This window comes from Sturnus vulgaris, chromosome 12, assembly GCF_052056855.1.
Source record: "Sturnus vulgaris isolate bStuVul1 chromosome 12, bStuVul1.hap1, whole genome shotgun sequence".
Classification (NCBI taxonomy): Eukaryota; Metazoa; Chordata; class Aves; order Passeriformes; family Sturnidae; genus Sturnus; species Sturnus vulgaris.
Window position 1 is genome coordinate 19,301,740 of NC_142254.1, and position 19,490 is coordinate 19,321,229.

A 19,490-nucleotide genomic window follows, 5' to 3' on the forward strand; every position below is an offset into this window, starting at 1 on the left:
GCACTTGCACTTGGCAAAGGTAATTAGAGCAGGGAGTTCAGGCTGAAGCCACCATCTGAAGAGCTTCACTGAGTGTGCTCTGCCATTAAGAGCAACAAAAGCAGCTCTGAAAGAGCTTTCAGAAACCCAGCCTGGCCCCCTCCTCTCTCCTCTTTTCCTTTCAACATCTGCAGGGAAGCAGCTGCTGGACCACAAGACTGAAGCAAGGGCCTGATGAAGCCTTGGCATGGGCCAAGAGAGATCTCAGCCACAGCAGGGACTGCTGACACCCACGGGAGTCTTCCCCCACAGCCTTGACCCACTCTGTCCTGGAGATATTTCAGATCGTCCTCATTATTCATCCCTAGGGATGACCATAACTCAGCAGATTTCTGGGAATCCAGCACTGTCACAGCTCATTAATATTTAACTCCAGATTAGGGGGTTGCTGCTATCAGAGCACAGGAGAGGCAATATTCCCCTGAGCCTCGATAAAAGATAGCACATGCAACTCCAGGAGTTAAATAATCAGGGATTAAATAAGCAGGGGTTAAATAAGACACCGGAGCTGATGGAGTTTATGGCCTGATTTGCTCACTCTTTGCCCCACATTGATATAAGCCTATAAACCAAAGCATATACAAGAAGAAAAGTGAGAGTCCCTTATTGCAGCAGTGGTTAACAGGACCAGAGGGAAGCACAGGTGATTATTCACCCTTTTAGGATGAGTTGTACGATACTTTTTTTTTTTTTCACTGTAAATCTCCAGCTCACAGTGTCCTGTCATTACATGAGAATATCACTCTTCCTTTTTTTGAGAAACAAGAACTGCCCAGGCTCCCTAAATGGAGGGACAAGACACAAACGGGTATTTTTGGCAAAGATTGTGCCTTTTAAGCCAAATTTTCTGGGTTCTCTCGGGGCTGACTTGTGGCACTCTGGGACATCTTGATTTTTTTTTTTTTTGCGCAATTCCTGACCTTGGCAAAAGAATAGTGAGATAGTGGCCAGCAAGATAAAATATCAGAGGTGATTAATGCTGCCTCTTTAATTCTGCCACACTTAATAAACAGCTTAACCTCAGCAGGCAAGAGCTCGAAAGTGAAAATAAAAGCCAGGACAAAGGTCACTTATTCCATGCTGGGAGGGGCAGAATTTGCTTGGCTGTCAGAAATACTCTCCCAGAAGTTTTATGAATGACTTGTCAGATCTCTTGGTGAGTCTCACGTCCCCAAACAGCCTCCAGCAGCTGGGACCAGTCCAAATCCAGCACTCAGGGATCCCAAAGTGGGACAGACAGGGCAGGGGCATCCCCAGCCCTGCACCACAGGTTGAAAATGTGATTTCCTCTCCATTTCATTGCAAAACTTCCAAGTGAAAAAGTATTTCTGAGGGAAGAAGGGAATGGCTGCAATCTCTGCATTTCCAGCCTCTACCTCTCCAAACATCAGGAGGTGACATTTGAAGGAGAACAACCCAAACACTGAGGACCTTGACATTCAAAGCTGCATTGCAGATGTCCTTCTCTAAACAGTATTTTTAGTTCAGGAGTAGCAGCTCCATCTGTTTCTTCCTCCTTTCCTATAAGTTAAATAAAACCAAAATTCCTGGAATCTCAGCCCCTCGTTCATTTAAGTGAGCTACAGTTTTAAAATCTCATCACGTTTTGAGTTCTCTCCTTCTGATCCCATCAGTTTGCTTTAACACTAAAGGCCAATTTTCCAGCTACCACAAGTAGCTGGAATTTAGGATCTCATTTTCTCCTCTCTTATTCCCCTCTCTCCAATCAGCAAAACATTTTCCTTTAGATGAGGAGAAAATGTCACACCGTGCAGGGCTTCTATCACATCCTGGGGGGTCAAAGGACACCTGAAACAGGTTTTTTTAACGTGGAGTGGCACTTTTTTTAGCTCATAACCCATGGTAAAAAAATCACAAACATCTGTAGATATGCCTGATGACATCCCAGCATCTGCCCCATCTCCTGGAAGTGCCACCAGGTCTGCCTTGGACACTGGCATTTTGTGGCATGTGCCTGGTCTGGAGTGTGGCCACCTCACCAGTTTTGCCTTCATCTTCTGTGGGGTTTTTCTGTTCTTTGGAAGGTTTCAGGCAGAAATAGTGTTTCCCCGAGCCAAAAATAAGTTTTCAAATGGGTTATTATTTTCAGGGTGCCTGCAGAGAGAGCGAGCTGCTGTGAAAGCCATGGTGCACCAGGGACAAATCTTTCCCCCACTGGTTTGGGCCAGCAAGTGGAAACACCAATAAATCAAAGGAAAAAGGAAAAATTGATTGGAATAGAACCCAAAAAACTCTCACTCCCCATGGTGTAGCTGTGCATACGAGATGCTGGAAGTCTGTTTGACTTTGAATGGAATTTTTTGAGCTGCATGAGCATCCTTCGACAGGAAACACAGCCACTCCTCACAATTCCCACCCCTTCTGCTCTTCAGCAGGGTTTGATGTGTTTTTCTGCTTTTCTGCAGGTTTGCTCAACCTTTCTGGGGCACCACCACCAGGTTTGCTCACCCCTTCTATGGCACCACCACCAGGTTTGCTCAACGTTTCTGGGGCATCACCACCCTGGTGAAGCCACCCAGCAGGCAGAGGCCAAGCAGAGCTGTTTGAGCCTTTGCAAAGGCCCTTCATGGCTGGCTGGGGCTGTGTTTCCTTTCCTGGGAGGGCAGTGGAGGCGATGCCAAGAGCTCAAAACTGGGGTTGCACAACCCCAGGCCAGCGCCGGCTCCCAACCGTCAGCGCTCGGAGGCGGCAGAGCCGGCGGTGGGGAGGGGAGGGGAGGGGGGGGGGAGGAGGGAGGACGTGCAAAGCCTTTGGTGGCCCCCCCCAGGCTCTTTTTATACTTTAGAGAAGTTGGGTTCATCCCTAAGTTCCTCTCCCACAGATTGTTCCTGTTGTTGTCGCTGCTCCGACCTCGCAGATCATGTGGCTCGGGGTGACCTGGGCGCAGCCGAGCCCGTGGCTGGGAGCTCCTGGTGCCTGCCCGTGCTGGGGACGCTGGGGACACCGGGGACAGAGGTCCCTGTGGCTCCACAGCCACCTGTTTTTCCTCTTCACCATCTCCTCACCCTCAGTTCATCCCTTTAGGGAACTCGCTGTAACTTCCTAAATGTGAAGCTCTGTCTGTTCCTCTCCCACCTCTACCTTGGCAGCTGTGCCAGGGAGAAACTCGGGCTTCCAGCACCCCAAAAAGCTGTGCCCAAGCAGAGAGAAGGGATTTTGGTTTTGGGGAGCATCCCCTGAACACGCTTGGCAGAGTCATGGTTAAAGGAAAAACTTTCCCTCACATTGCTGGATATCTTTCAGATTTTATCTGTTGTGTCGTGGCTGGGTTCAAATTCCCGGTTGTTTGGGTGCAATAAACCGTGATTTATTTGTGGGATCGGGTTTGCTTGAAGGCTCAGCCAAGAAGCTGAGCAGCAGCCCTGCTTTGATGCACACCTGGGCCAAAAGTCAGTCCTCTTGGTCCCAGGGATTGCAGGGTGGCTGCAGGGGACACCAAACTGGGAGCAGAAGCGAATAAATTCGTGGAATAAACTGAGTTCAAAGGGACCCACAGGGACCAGCGAGCTTTAGCTCTGCACAGCACAACCCCAGGAATCACTTCAGGTTGTTGAGAGCATTTTCCAAAGCCATGTCCCTGCTCCCAGGGAACCAGGCAGACAGGGAGAGCTTTAAAACCCAGAGGAAGAACAGAGCTCTGGGGTTTTTTAAGAACTTTGCTGTGAAACAGGTGATTAACAGGTGATTAACAGGTGATTAAGCAGCCAATGAAGCAGTTCCTTGGGATGGCTCCGGAGCAGAAATTCCCCCCAGAGCTCCATTTGCAGCTGCTGGGTTTGGATGGGCACTCAGGGATCTTTTCCAAGGTTTCCAGTGCTGGTGGCCAGCGGTGAATCCCATTCCCTTTGCCTCCCGCCAGCTCCCAGGAACACCGAGTGGATTTTAGCACAAAAATCTATTTTCCTAGGGGGAAAAAAACCCAAAGAGCAGAGCAGACACTTGGCAGTGGAGCATCCCACCCAAATCCATGCCTGCAAACCAGCAGGTGCCAACCAGCCCATCCCACTGAATATTTGAAATTTTCCATTCCAGTGACTACTTCCTGCACTAACTGGATCGATTGACAGCACAATTCCTGCTGGAGGGAGCGGTCGGCGACTCAAAAGAGCAGCTTTGGTTATTAGGTAAGAACAGGATGAACATTAATGGTGAGACTCTGACCGTGCCGTTACATTTATGGCTGGAACACGTGGGGCAAGGGGATCAAGGTGTGCAGGGAGGAGAGACTGAGCCAAACCAGCCCCAAACCATGCGAAAAAAAAAAAAAATTTAAATCAGACATTTCAGGGTTTGGAGGGAGGGGCAGGCAGATGGTTCCCAGTGGGATTGCATCTCCAATGAGCCCCTTTCCATCCTCTGAGCTGCAGGAAGCTCATCCCAAAGGCCCTGGGGAGCTGCTTCCCACAGGGAAAGCTCCAGAACCTTCCCTCGCTGGGATTTTCTCTGCTTTCCCCACATTTTCCTTCAGTTACTCATCCTAAAAGGGTGAACAATCACCTGTGCTTTCCCTCTGGTCCTGTTAACCCCTGATGAAATAAGGGATTCTCACATTGCCCATCTGGTTTTTGCAGGACCTTCCAGTGGTGAAAGAGCAGTGAGGATTTGGAGAAATTATTTTCCACAGCCCTAAAGCTTTTTCTGGGAAGAAGAGCTCTCTAAGGCAGGGCTGGATCCAGCCAGGATTTTTCCATTCCCTCTTTCCCACCTTTTGAGGACTTGGAGCCACATTCCTGGGATGCACATCCCTGGCAGAGACATGGGATCTCCCAGGACAGGATTCCCCATCACCCTCTGAGCGTGCAAAAGGGATCTGCAGAGCAGAAATTTTTTCCACTTTCTCTCTAAAAAACTTTCTTCCCAAACCAATTAAAAAACAAAAACAAATTTACTTCCTAAAAAAAAAAAAACAAAAACAAAACAAAAAAAACTTTAAAAAATTTCTCACAAATTTACCCTAAACCAAAACAAATACATTTAATTGGGCATTTCCAGGAATTGGGGTTGATGCCCAATTCCAGGTTCCTCCATCACTCAGAACCATGGAAAATCGCACCTGCTCGTGTATTTGCAATTTTTCTTATTTTTTTTTCCTTCTGACAACAGCCCTGTGGTTTTCCCAGTGACTCAACACAGGCTCCCAGCCGCTCTGCCAGGCTCGGGTCAGACTGTTCTCAGTCAATCAGCCCTAATTAACACTGACTGATGGTTCTCCATGGCTGTGGATTCTTCCCGTTCAGACAGAATATTCCCACTGTTCACTTCCCAGGCTGTGCTTGTTATTTCTAGCGAGATCTTTTCCCCCATGAAGGGGGAAATCCAGAAGGATTTAAAGCTCCTAATTTCTGAGATTTGCTTAGAATTCATGTTTTTCATGCTGTTCTATTTATTACAAACAGAAAACCGCATCTTTTTCCAAGCAAATACCAAGAATAAGCAGCTAAAAACCAAATCAACATCCTGAACAAGTCCCCGTGATCTCAGCTCTGCTTTTTAGCAACACTGGAATTGGGATATTTACATTTTGTTAAGGCGTGAGCAAAGTTTGTTAGCAGCAAAATAATTCCTAGGCTCCCTATAAAACCCTCAGTACAAACATTCCCACTTTCAATGATCCAGGGGGTTGCTTTGGGGGTGGAATGTCAAGGAATCTACACGGAGAGATGTTTTTAGCCCCTGGAAGCACCGAGGAAATATTCAATATACGTGGAGGGAGGGGAAGTGCACGACTCCAGGGAATTTGGGATTCATGGCAGACATCAAGGAATGCACGAGGGGTTGTCCATAAGCCTTGATGATCCATAAAAACAGAGGGGAAAACCCTCTGGATTTGTTGTTGGTGAGATTAATCTTGTCTGGAGGAGTGGTTGGTGTCTGTGGAGGGTTTATGGATTAGAGGGGGGATGATTTAACAATTATCACAGCCTGGAGGGGGGGTAGTGTGTAATTTATGGAATGGTTCAGGTTGGAAATGGGCAAGGACAGCTTCCCAATGGATCTGTGATCCCACAGCACAATGTTCCACCCAGCCTGCAGGGGCGAGTCCAGAGGCACCAGGGAGATCAGAGGGATGGAGCAGTGAGGAAAAGAGGGAGAAATGGGATTGCTCACCCTGGAAAAGAGAAGATTCAGGGTGATTTAATTGTGACCTGAAGGGAACCCACAGGGAAGATGGAGAGAGACTTTGGGCAAGAGCTGCAGTGACAGGAAAGGGGGAATGGCTTCACACTGAGGGGCAGGGCTGGGATATTGCAAGGAATTGTTCCCTGGGAGGGTGGGGAGGCACAGGATGCCCAGAGAAGCTGCGGCTGTCCCTGGATCCCTGGAAGTGTCCAAGGCCAGGCTGGACAGAGCTTGGATCACCCTGGGACAGTGGAAAGCGTCCCTGGCCATGGTAGGGGTGGAACAAAATGAGATTTAAAATCCCTTCCGTCCCAAAACTATTTATGATCCCACTCCCAGTGCTGTTCTGTATCCCCTCCCCACCTCACTCTCAGGCCACCCTCCCTGGCCCAAAGCCACCCCAGAGCCACCCCAAGTGGCATTTCAGTGGCACTTGGTGCCAAACACCCCCCACCCTCCCCAGCCCTCGCCTGCCTCCCGGCCAGGAGAGCGGTCGGAAAATGAAAATGAAGTTTCCCTCAGCAGCAGAAACGCTGGGGTGAGGTTTGATTATTTTGGGTGGCAGCTCCAGCCAAGCAGAACCAGGACTGGGCTGTCCCCACCTTCGAGCAGAGCCCGCTGTGCTCTCACCCCTCTCTAGCGTGGTTCCTGCCAGCACCCGGCGGTGCCAGGGGGGATTTTGTCACTCATCCCCAGCTGGGTGGCATCAGGGAGCTGCCAGCACCATGCCCTGACTCCCCTCAGCACCCCCAGGAAGATCAAGGGGTGATCAGTGCAAGGCACAGCCAGAAAAATTCTTTATTTCCTTGTAAGCTCCATGATTTCGACTCAAATCTGGTTTGTTTTTTTTCGTCCCACTGTGGCTTCTCGCATGCAAGGAGCTTTTTCTTGAGAAAGCCGTGGCTCAGGGGGGATTTTGGAGGGTGGGTGAGCTGCCCTGAGCTGTCCCCACAAAGGGGTGGAATGGGGAAACGCTCCTGAGATGCTGCACCCAAAGGTTGAGCCGTTTTTTTGAAATATTTTTTTAATTTTCTTTTCAGTTTTGCTCTACCTTGCGGCTTCATGGGAACTCGTCTTTGGGCACCCAGCATTTTCATTAAGGAACAAGAATCCTGTTTTTTTTTACAGCCCTTCCTCATCACCCAAACCCAAAGGGAAGAATTAAGATTATTACCCAGGAGACAACGAAAGTGGGGCCTTCCTAAATCTGGGCTTTGCAGCTCGTGGCTCTTTGCAAAAGCTGCAAAGAGCAGGGACAAACCCCTGGATGAGGATGGGATGAGGTTGTGATGCTCCAATCCCAGAGCCTGCTGCCCTGAGCAGCATCTCCAGCTCCATTTTGGGCCAAAAAATGAGATTTTGGGGCTGGGAAAAGCCACACAATCTCTGTGACCATGCCCTTCACGTTTCCTAATTGCCTTTCTGCAGGGGTTATTATTGAGTAATGCCTATTTGGTTGAAAAATTGCACCATGAACAGCCAACAGGGAAGGAAATAAATAATTACTAATAAATGTCAAAATGGATTAGCAAAGCAGAAAGGCCAAGAAAGAGCAAATGTTTTTTTTCTTTTTCTTTCTCTCTCTTTTTTTTTTTTTTTTTTTTTGGGGCTTGGAATACAACTCCTTGCAAAGATTGGCTTTAATGAAAACTATTTCAGTGCCTTGCAGGGGAGTTAATGCTTTGTCATTTCCTCAGAGTGGGTTAAAATCTATCTGACTCCCCCACAGTCTGCAGCCAGCCTGGAAAAAACAGCTTTTTCTTCTGTAAAACAAGGGAAAGGCATAAAAAATTGATGGATTTCTCCTGAGCACACTGGGAGCTTGGAATATTGGATGCAAAGATCTCAAGTGTTGAGAAAATTGGGAAATTTGGCAGGTGTAGTGACACTCCAGGGTTTGAAATTTCATAAGATGATGTGCATCTCACTGATATTTAGCAAAAAAATCAGCTTCCAGGTCCATTCAAAAGTGAGGGAAATAGGATTGAAAGCCTTAAATCAAGTGTAAAACCAGATATAAATTAGGAAAAAATGAAATAACCGAGATGAAAATGCTGTTCCTTCCCAGGTAGGCAGGGTTTGGGATTTCTCTGTGCAGCCCCTTTCTGGAAGGAGACACCAGGTTTGCTTTGGCCACCACGAACCTTTGATTTAAAGACTCATTAACATCCCTGCAAAGCTGTGCTTGCCAGGCTGGCTGCTGGGAGCTGTAAAAGTGACTTATGGAGAAGGGGGAAAAATGGGAAAATTAAGGAGAAAGCCTCACTCAGCTCTGCCCTTGGACCAGCAGCACCATCCCAGGATGTCCCCCTTCACCAGGCAGGGCTGGTTCCTCTGGTTGCTGCAATGATCTCAGGTTTTAAAGCTCAAAAAAGCTGATTTTTTACAAACCAGAATGCAAAGGAACAGCCCCATTTTGAGCTACTTTGCCACAAATCCCGGGTAATTTTTTTTTTCCTTTTCATTTTCTCCTCTTTCTGTGAGAAACTCGTATTTCCCTGCTGCTGTACTGAAGAAATAAAAGCCTCAAGAGCACAGAGGATGCTGAAATGAATGGCCAACCTCTCTTTTATTCCTCGTGGCTCCCCTAACTCCTGCCAGCTCAACTTGTGGTTGAGATTACAGCGATAAATCACAAGCTCCTCTTTGAAATAACAGCTCTGATTTCACCCAGGCTGAGGAAGGAGAAGGACCCGGGGGGTTGTGCAAGGTGGGGGGGACGAGGATGGGATGGATTCCCCTGGGCTTGGTGGGGAATAGAGGGGTCCCAAATAGAACCAGACACAATCCCAGGCGTGTCCTCAGCTCAGTGGGTCACGGGTGGAAATATCAGAGAGAGATTTTTCATGCTGCAGCTGCTGGCCTTGTGTGAGGATGGAGGGTTTGGGCTCCTCTTGGGCAGGATGGGGCTCAGCTGGAGTGTGCAGCTACACTGGGATGATGGGCTGGACCCTCTGTATGATGCTAAATCTGCAGATTTCTCCCAAAAAAACTGAAATCCGTGGGTACAGCACAGCTTTAGCACCTTTGAGCCCCAGCTCCCTGCGAGGGTGGTGACCCCACAAAGCAAACACGGGTGATGGGGAGATCCCACTAAACCCAAGCCCAAGAGGGCTCCCCCATTTCACCTGCTGATCCCCCCCCAAGCAGAAATAACCCCAAAGATACCCTCAGCTTTTCAGTTAACCCAGACTGAGTTTCACCTCATGCTTTGGGATCTTCAGAAACTTGCACCACACCCCTATTTTTAGCCTGTCCTCTCCCCAGCTGCTGTGGCTGGGAGACCCTTGCAGGACTCCTGTGGCCAGGCGTTATTTTGGGGTATTTTTAGCTGTGTCCATCTGTGATGGGCCAGGCTGGGCAAAGGAAAGTGTGGTTTGAGCATCTGTGAGCGAGACAGGCCGGGCAGGAGGAGCAGAAACGGCTCCAAGGGCTTTTTGGCCGTGGCCAGCAGCAAATGTGGAAGTAGCTCCTCAATTCTGGGGTCGGGGAGGGTTAAATAAAGAAAAGGGTGGCTGTGACCAGGGTGGGTTTTGGTGCAGCTGAGCCCGACCTCACCAGCAGGAGGGGAGAGATGGAGCAGCTCGGTGCCCAAACCCATCTGCTGCTAACGGGGCAGAGAGGGAGGATAAGAGGTTTCTCCTCTTCTGTGCCACCCCTGTATCTCCTCCTGCAGCTCCTGGCTCAGCATCACTGTTGCATTGCCCTGGTGCAACCTTGGGTGCTGGAGTTGACCCCAATTTTGCTCTCCTGAGGGGCAGATTCACAACTCCCCAAAAGCCACGGTCCCAGCGCTTCCCTTTTCTCAGAATAAAGGGTGATGTTTCTCCAAGAACAACAACATTAAAAAAAACAAAACAAAACAAAACAAAAAAAAAAAAAAAAACAAAAAAAAAAAAACAAAAAAAAAAACCACCAAAAAAACACCACCCCCAAAAAAGCAATGCTGGAACTTTTACTTTCCTTGTGCCTTTTGCTAAATTTCAGGTGGGATTTGGGAAGTTGCTGCAGGTTTGGCAGCTTTCGACTTCGTGTTTTCACTTTTTAAAGTCGGCTGCGGTGACCGAGATCTGCCTGCCTCTCCCACACTACCTTTGCCTGGAAATACCCACTGGTACATGGAAAATAATAAAAACAAAACATCTCCAAGGGAGCCTCTGGTTTCTCTGATGGTCTCAGCAGGGTCCCTGGGGACTGGTGGGACCAGGAGCCCATGGGCTGGTGGGAGGCAGCTCTGATGCTGTTGGGGACATGAGCAGCTTCTCCAGAGGTGGTGGCCAAGGCCAGTGGTGGTGACTCCTGGTGGGGACATGGAGTGGCCACCTGACCTTGCTGATCATGGAGTCTTGGAATGGTTTGGATTGGGAGGGACCCTAAAGATCACCTCATTCCAACCCCTGCCACAGGCAGGAACAGCTTCCACTACCCAAGATGGCTCCAAGCCCTGTCCAACCTGGCTTTAAACACTTCCAGGAATCCAATCCTGGATTTTAATCCCTCATCACCCAACCTCCATGGGGACACGGAGCCACCCAGGATTTCAGCCTCAGCCAGGCAATGTAGGTTGGATCCCAGCCCCACCTTCACCATCATCCACACAGGGGAGGCCCACGAGCTCCTGAGCGGAGTCTCCACCCCAAAACTGGTCACCCAGAGCTGTCCCATTCAGGACCCACCATTTCCACCTGGACATCACTCCAGGTCATGGCATGGAGCATCCAAGCCTGCCCTGATCCCACTCCACACACCAGAGATGAACTCTGGTTCACACCATGCTGGCTGCCCTTCCCCTCACCCTCTCCTGCACCCTTCCCAACCGGGGCATGTCTTCAAAGCACAAGGCTCAGGATTTATAAATAAAAGAAATAAATAAGGTCTTTTAATGTTCAAATTTAGCCCCGGGCAGACAATGTGTCCGCGCAGTGAAAGACTCGGTTTCCTGTCTGTTTGTCGGGGCTCCTTAGAAGCTTCCTCTGCACAACAAACCCGGCTGGAGGGCGGAAAAGGGTAAGGACCGAGCTGAAATGTGAACAGTGGGATTGCACAACATCCCTGGCAGCCTCCAGGCTCTGTGATCCAGCTGGATCTGGAGGCTGAGGGTGCAGCATCCCTTCGCTCGGATGAAGATGCCCCGGGGCAGCATCGACAGGGGAGAGCGGCGGCGGAGGCGCACGCCCCGGCCCAAAATAGTTCTTGGGATCCACAAAATGAGTCACTTGATTTCTCGACCAAAAATATCTCCCTGCTCGACACACGGGGCTGAAAGGAAAAGGCGGATGCCGTCGGCGCCGCGCGGCGGTGCCGCAGCCAGCGGATCCTGGAGGAGGTTTGGGAGGCTGATCCCTGCTGGGAGTGTGGGAAGAGCAGAGCCAGGGCTGAGAATGATGATGCAGCGTTGTTCTTGTGGTATTTCTGGCCCAGCCAGAAGTGGGAAGTATCAGAAATCTCATGAGGCGCGACTCGGCCTTGTGAGATTTCCAGCTCTTTTGCAAACCACCCCCCTGAGGCCTGGATTCATCTCTGACCTGGTTTGCTCTCCCTTTTTGTTGTTTATTCCTACAAAATACCCTTTTGCCCTAAAGGGATGCTCAGTTTTGTCTTCCGCCTCGGTGTAGATACAGGGAGTCCAAGGATTAATGTCCCTTTCCACCCTGCAACCTCCTGCACCAAAAACAGTGGGGGGAATTAAAAAAAAAAAAAAGGACAAAGAGTCCATCAACAACACCAGGAAAAAGGAAATAAAGCAGGAAAAATAGATTTCTCTCATTCCCTGGCATGCTCAATATATGAGAGAATAAACCCCCCTCCCCAGTCCTGCAGCTTGTCTGACACAGCATTTATTGGTTAAGGAAAGTTTGGGATGCCAAAAAGAGCTCCTTCATTAAGGACTCTATTAAACGTGTCCCTTTCCACATGAATGTCCCCCAGCTCAAGCTGGAGCTTCAGGAACATGGGATTCTGTAGCATTCAGGGTCAGACCAAGGGAATCCATGTCCCAGCATGGCTGGAGCACCACCTCCCCTCCACAAAGCACTTTTATTTCCTTCAGGTCCAAAGATGAACACTTGGACAAAATACCTTGGGGAATTTTTCTTGGAGAATTCTGTTTGCTCCAAGCCCCATCCAACACTTCCAAAAATGGAGCAAACCTCCTGGGAGGAGAAAATACGACAATGAAGTCATTTAGGTCAGAAAAGATCTCTAAGATCATCAAGTCCAGATGTTTAATGAGGTCACCATGAATAGAGGTGACAGAGCTCAACCCCATTACGGGACACCAGCGAATCCACCCACAAGGAAAAGAGGTTTGACAGCTCTCAGGGCTTTTCCCTCTTCAAGATCTTGTTCCAGCCCTGAGAGACACAAAACCAACAGCGGGTTTTAGGGCCAAGCCCGGTGCTGACAGGAAAGCAGCTCACGCCCCACTTCTCACCCGCCAAGATGTAAATGAGCCCCGAGGTCCCTCCTGCACCCACTCCGGCACTCATCACTTTTTCTGACAGAATTTCTGCAAGGAAATTCTGATTCTAAAAGCAGGGGCACCCCCGAGCTCAGCGTCCCACGGTGGGAAACCCAGGAGATGAGATCTCATAAGAGCAGAGCACTGTAAATGAATTAATTCTCAGCAGAGGCCAAAGTTCAAACTCAAGGCTTGTTTGTCACAGGGAATGGATCTCATCCTGGCTCATCCCAGCAGGAAAAGTCCTCCTTGACTATTCAGGAAGCTTCAGTAGAATAAAATAAATATTTATTTAGTGAATTTTTGTTTTTCTCCGCACATGGGTTTTGTGCACTGCAGCTCATTTAGGTTTAATATTTTTTTTCTACTTCCTTTTAAAATTTTGGTCTCAAGAGAGAATTCTTCTTAAATTCCAGATTCAGCAAGAGGCTGTAACACAAGCACACAATAAATGTCTGGAAAAGGAGAGGAGTTACAGGACGGGGAGGACTTTTTTCAGCTCGTTTCAGTGAAACTCCAGGTTTCGCCTGTACAAAACTGAGAGCAGCTCTTGGTGTTGGGGGAAAGGAGCTGGGGAACTTTTTTTGCAGCTCTGTGAATTTTCAAAGCTTAAGCTCTTGCCTTTTGTAGGCAGTGGAGCTACCCCAGAACCAGATGAGATGATCACACCTGCAGACTCCGAGGCTGAAGCATGTGATGGAAAGACGCTGGTTTTGGGGAGAATTGGCTCTGCCCCAAATCCAGCCTGAGAAAATCTGATTGAATGCACAGGACAGCAGCTCTGACTCTGCCACTTGTGACTAAAAAAAACCCAAATAAAATAGCTAAGACGGCAGAAAAGTAAGGAACAGGAGAGAGATGATCAACTCACCACTAATTCTTATCTCAAGAAAAAACAGAGGTGTGCTAAAGTCAGCTCTGATTGGGGTCACAGGTCCATGGGCCACCTCAGGCACAATTCCTGGAACTCCAGGGTTACCACACCATGCCCAACTGACAGCTCAGGCTGGTGGTGAACCTTTACAGCACGCCAATAAAAGGGAAAACAAACGTTACCATTCATTCCCATCCTCCTATTTTCAGATCTGGCCCTGCCCTGAAATCAGATCCCATCTCTGGCAGCACCTCAGCGTCCATCGGTGACACAAATCAAGAGTGAATTATTAAATTCACCGGGCTCCTTTCCAGCCTCACCTCTGCCCATAGCCCTGCGGGGATGATAAGGAGCAGGATGTCCCAAGGACTGGGTTCTGATGAATCAGCTCCTCCTGAACAGCTCCAGGTTGTTTGGAGATGAACAAATTCCTCGTGGGGCAAGGAGAGAACCAGCCCCAGCGTATTCACCCTTTGGGAAACGAGCCTTCGTGGACAGGCAAAGATTTTTCTGCACCTGGGGTTGCTTCTGGGATTCAGTGAAGAACCAAAATTAGGAGAGAGGACCAGAAATGACACAGTGACCCCTTTTCCGGCAGCAGCTCGGAAAGGTGATGTCACTTTACCAGAAATACGGAATAATTTCTCAACGAGGCTAAACCAAGGCCAGGTTTTGCTTTCAAACTGAGACCTCTGCAGTATCAAACTCACAGCAGAAAGAGTTCCAGGCCAGGTAAAATAATTTGGGATGGAAGGGATTATTAAAGGTCATCTAGTCCAAACCAGGTGGCCCAAAGGACATCCAGATGGGACGGGTGCTGGCCAAGCAGCCTGGCCAGACACCTGCCTGTGACACAAAATCCTCCCTGGTACTCAAAACCCTCCTGCAATGACATCTCTTGGCTTCATGACTCATCCTTGCAGCAAGAAGCTTCACCTAGAAAATCTGATGGGGGGAAAATTAAGAGGTTGTGATTTTTCTAAACACTCCAAACCATAGCCCTCCTCGAAAACCAAGTGAGCCATCACTGCTCAATATTTCATCAGAGGGCACAGCCCTCAGCCTGAGAAGATGGGAAATTTCAGGGGATCACAATCCTGAGGGCTCACACCAATCCTGCCCTGCTCCAGCTGGGACTCGATGTTTCTCCTGGGGGAGTTGCACCTCATGACTTTGAGTGCCCAGCCCAGCAAAGCTGTAAAAACCCCTCAGTTTCTCACAACCCACAGCAAGGTTAAAATTACCCCAGAATTTCCAGACTCTTGTCGAGACCGAGAGTTTCCCACATCCACCCCGAGGGCAGAGGCACACAGGGTGGGCACAGGGGGGATGTTTCCCCACCATGCAGCCTGGTGCTGTTCTCCTGCCTGATCTCAGCCCCACAAAAGGAGACCCAGCACTGCCAGTGGCTGTGGGCAGGAAAGAGGAATTGAGCAGACACCATGCACCAGAGATGCTCCTCAGGAGGAACCCAGGGGACTCCTCCTCTCCCAGGAGAGGCTGGTGCTGTGTCCTGCCCATCCCTGCATAATCCAGCTCTTGGCTGTCACTCCTTAGGGGTTGGTCCCCACAGCCATGAGCAGGTTAAGGGCATTAAAAGGGAGGGGGGCTGTGCTGGGGGCTCTGTCCCTCCATGCTGCAGCCACAACCCATGGTCCAGGATTCCCTCAGCTGCTGCTTTTGGGGTTCAGCTCAGCCACGCTTGCTCCTTCCCCTCCCAGGGGATCCCATCTCCCAGGGATTGTTGGATGATGTTGTGATCTTTGGCAGATGTTCACCCTTCTCTGTCGACTTCCTGAGCTGCAGCAGCAATGAACCTCCCTCCAACCATCACCATCTCTCACTTTCCCCCACATTCTCCATCTCCTGCTCGGTGGTGAACACCACAGACCACCTTCCCCACCTTCCCCACCACCACCCTCCTTCCTCCAGGCTCTCCCTGCCCTTGCTGCTGACACCACCAGTGAACATTTCCTGCTGATTTTCCCTTCCTTGCCTTAAATGCATGCAGGTGGTCCCTTCCTTTCTCCACCTGAAGACAGAGCTGAGAGGTTCTTCCCATCTTTCCTTGGATCAAGTCTCCTTCAGACCTCACCATCCGCCCGAGGAGGGGCTGGAGATCACATTGGACATGAGCATTTAGGAGCAAACAGAGAAAACTCAGGTTGAAGCAGCAGAGCAAATCAGCAAATTTAAAATATTTTATATTTTTTACAAAAGAGTCGTCCAGACTCTCCTCCTCCAAAACAAAACCACGCTGTATTTCTGGGGCAGAGGTGTAAAAAACATTCCCCAAAATGATCCCTCTTGCTGTTTTCTAGCCATGATCCCTGGGAAGACCAACCTGCCTTTTGCACCCTGCAGACCTGTCCAAGAGCCAGGTTTCTCTCAGGGAGAAGTGGTTACTTCTCAAATACAGAACAGAAAGGCACAGGCAGGGAATCACTTGTTTCAAACCACTGTTGCTTCCACATCCCTCAGTCCTCCCTCTGAAGCCCAACAAATGAAAAAGCAGGAACCATGGGATGCTGGAAATTAATATTATTGGAATTAATTGCTCCAAAGACTAAAAATCTTGTTATTCTTTTGGGGTTTTGAGCAGCCTGGTCCAGTGGAAGTTATTCCACCCTCTAGGGAGAGGATGGGATGAGCTGAGCTTTAAGGTCCCTTCCAACCCAAATCCTTCTATGTTTCTATGATTTGCATTTCTCTGAAAAACACCCAGCACAGAACAAGGAGGTTTTACATAACCCATGTGAATTATTCTCTCAGCAAGAGCTGGAGCAACTCTTTTGAGCACTCAATTCCATTCACACATTGGGGTGAAAAAGAAGGAAAAGGAATATTTCTCCAGCTTGGAGTGCTTTTTTAACCATCACATTGCAAAGTCCTCCTTGTGCAATGGCCTAAAAATGCCCTTTTGCTTCTTCCCATTTCCATTTTAGGGCTGAGACCAAGGAAGAGCAGCAGAGCCCAGGTTACCTGGTGGCTCTGGGACATCCAGACCTACACAAAAAGCTCTGACTGGCTTTTATGGCTCCTCGGTGCATCCGGGTGTTTCATTACTGCAAACAAATCACCTGCAATAAAAACATGTCAGAGCAGGACACAGCCCCTAAGCACATGCAAACTGAGGGGGAAGGGAGGGGATTTCAGCCTGGACTTGGTTTCAGACTTGGTCTCATAACAAACCCAAAGTTCTGAACAAATATTGCCGTGTTTCTCCTCATCCCTGTGTTATCTTTGCTGCTGTGGCTTGGGTGGAGCCTGTTTTGAGCAGCCTGGTGTCTGGTGTTCAGGCACAGACCTGCAGAGGGAGAGGCCATCTGTCAAAAGTTGATTCTGAAAATTAAGTGGCTGTCACTTTTTCTTGTGTTTGGGATCTCCTCTCCTCTGCATGAGACCTTGCCCAGCTTGAGGAAACCCTGCAGCCTCAGGATCCTCACCCTCAGCTCTTCCCAGCACCTCCTCTTCCTCCTTCTGGTGGAGCTGAGATGCTCAGAGCTGAGGAGGTGCCTTTGGCTGATCCTGCTGTTGCCTCCACAGGTCTGACCTCATGGTTTGGCCCTTGAACCAAGTCCCACTATCCACCCAAACCAAAAGACAATTGAAAAGTGTCACACCAAAAAAAACAGTCACAAAATGAGGCAAGGCTCTCGAGATCCACCAAAGTCAATTCTGGATGGGTTTTCCTGCCAGATTTCCATCACAAATCATCATCCTTGGCCATAAAACCACCCAAGGGGGTATCAATCCCTTTGGGAAAGGAGGTAGGAGCCTCCATGCAGCTTTCCTGCCTTCCCAAGGAGCAGAGAGCCCACGTGGAGGGGGCTGCTCCCATATTACAACACGCTGGACAGGCTGCTGTGCTGAAACGGGGGGCATTGAGCAATCAAACCAGTTGGAGAGGCCGGTGTCTAGAAATAAAAAGTGACTGTTTGTTTTCTAACGCCTCGAGAGGCGCCTGGGGGGGCCGGTGCCAAGCAGGGGCAGGATGGAGGAAGCAGCTGGAGCTGGTGGGTCTGAGATTCCCGAGCAGTTCAACTGTGAGCTGGGACCTGCCACTCATTTGTGGTTGCAGAGCGCTGGATGGAGCTGCCTGCAGAGCTTTTCCTCTTTCTCCAGCTTGGGTTGGGGTAAATCTCGGGGTTTAGCTGGGACAAACCTCACCTTCCTCCTCCCCAGCCCATCAAACTTGTTCTTCACACAGATTTGGCACTAAGTAATTCCTCACACTGGGTTTTAAGGCATATGAGGGTAGATGCTTGTTGTCCTCATGGACATTGAATGCTCCTCCTGAAGCCACCTTCAGTGGTGGTTTTGGCATATGGTGAGGGGAATGTCCTGGGAAACTCCAGAAACATGTGATGAACAAAATTAATACAACCTAGGATATAACCCAGCTCATTTTCTCTCAAGGAAAATGTTTCCCAGAGGTCCAATTGCCTTCCAGCCACAAATCCCAGGAGAAAGGTTGGCTTTGAATCCAAATTACATCCCTGAGTCACTGAACAAAGCATCAAAGGGCTGCAGTGTTGATCACATCTTTAGCAGCACCCAGAAATCAAAATGTTCCTGTGTCCACCATGGAACAGATGTCTTTAGGTTGGAAAATTTTAGAAAATTCCCCCAAATTTCCTGCCCTGGTCCACTTTTCTGTGACAGATGTCAGGAAGATTTGGTAAGCACATGGCTCCTTCCCAAATATTCTTGAGGGAGCCCTGTATGTCCTGCAAGTTAAGGTTTCCTTCATGGAAACCAAGCTCCACTCTCCTTCCCATGTGGAATCTTCTGCTCCTGAAGGCAGGAGATCAGCCTTGGCAACTCCCAGAAATTCCCTTCCCATTCCCACAGGCCTTCCTGGGAAGCAAGGAGATGTCTTGACATCAAGCTCTGATTCCAAGTGTGGGAAACCACCGAAAAAAACAGCAAGAATTTTGGGGAGGGTGGTCTGGGCTTCTCATTGATGCTCCACTGTCCTGCTACACCAGGAGGATCATTCAATGGAGGGCATGCAGGGGATAAATCACCCCCAGGGTTTGGGGACAGGGTCCTCAGCCAAAAACTTGGGCCACCTTTGGGACTTGCCAGCAGACAAGCCACTGACAGAGAGGAGCTGACACTGGCACTGAGGTTTCACTTCAGGGAGGTGACAGAGAGGAACCCAAATGAACAGAAACCAACGAAAGTATTTGAGTCACCAGTCACCCCAAACCACCAAGACAGGGCACAGCTGCACCAGCAGCTCCTGGAGCTGCCCAAGGTGCAGGGATGGGTGCCAGGGATGCAGGGATGGGTGCCAGGGATGCAGGCACTGGATTGGGGTGCTTCCAGACCCCACCAGCATCCCAGATGGGGATGGCAGTGCCATCCCTGCCTGGCTTGCAGGGAAAGTGAGAGATGTGCAGGAGCTCCTTCTGGAATTTCACAAAAGCCACGGTGACTCTGGGGCCAGAGCACCCCTGTGTGAAATCAATGAACTGACCTTGAAATCTGGGACATCAGCCTTGGAGGCTTCCTCGTGATGGATTGCAGGATGGGAAATCCTAAACCCAAACCTAATCCAGGCGTTAAACCTAAACCCAGCACTTCTGCAAGCCCTCCCTGAGCTAAAAGGGGACCCCTGCCCACAATCACCCACCCACCCCATTATCCTTCTTGCATCCCACTGGCTCCTTCCCAGTCCCTCCTCACCTGCCAGGTATTCCCTCTTGGAATTTCTCTGGGATGGAAGCCGTGGTGCTGGTGAAGGTCCCAGAGAGAGCTCTGGGCTCTGAGACAGGCTGACAACCCTAAAAATAACCAGAGCAATAAAAGGCACCTCAGCTCCCCACGGCTCTTCCGCGGTCTGGGGTGGAAATTGAAAGAGCCCTGGGTGGGAGCAGGTGGCTCCAGGCAAGCACAAGGTGTTGGTTTCTGAGGAAGGACCTGGCCCTGCACATCTGGGCAAACCACGAGTGGGGTTTCTGGTGTCCC

At 49.6% G+C, this 19,490-nt stretch overlaps 1 long non-coding RNA gene across 1 annotated transcript; it reads left to right on the forward strand.

Moving 5' to 3' along the window:
* Nucleotides 1-2,418: 2,418 nt before the first annotated feature.
* On the forward strand, nt 2,419-9,948 carry LOC148222421 (uncharacterized). Its single transcript, XR_015806363.1, has 3 exons — nt 2,419-2,498; nt 4,093-4,184; nt 7,221-9,948. It is a non-coding gene; the product is annotated as an uncharacterized LOC148222421 (long non-coding RNA).
* Nucleotides 9,949-19,490: the final 9,542 nt, after the last annotated feature.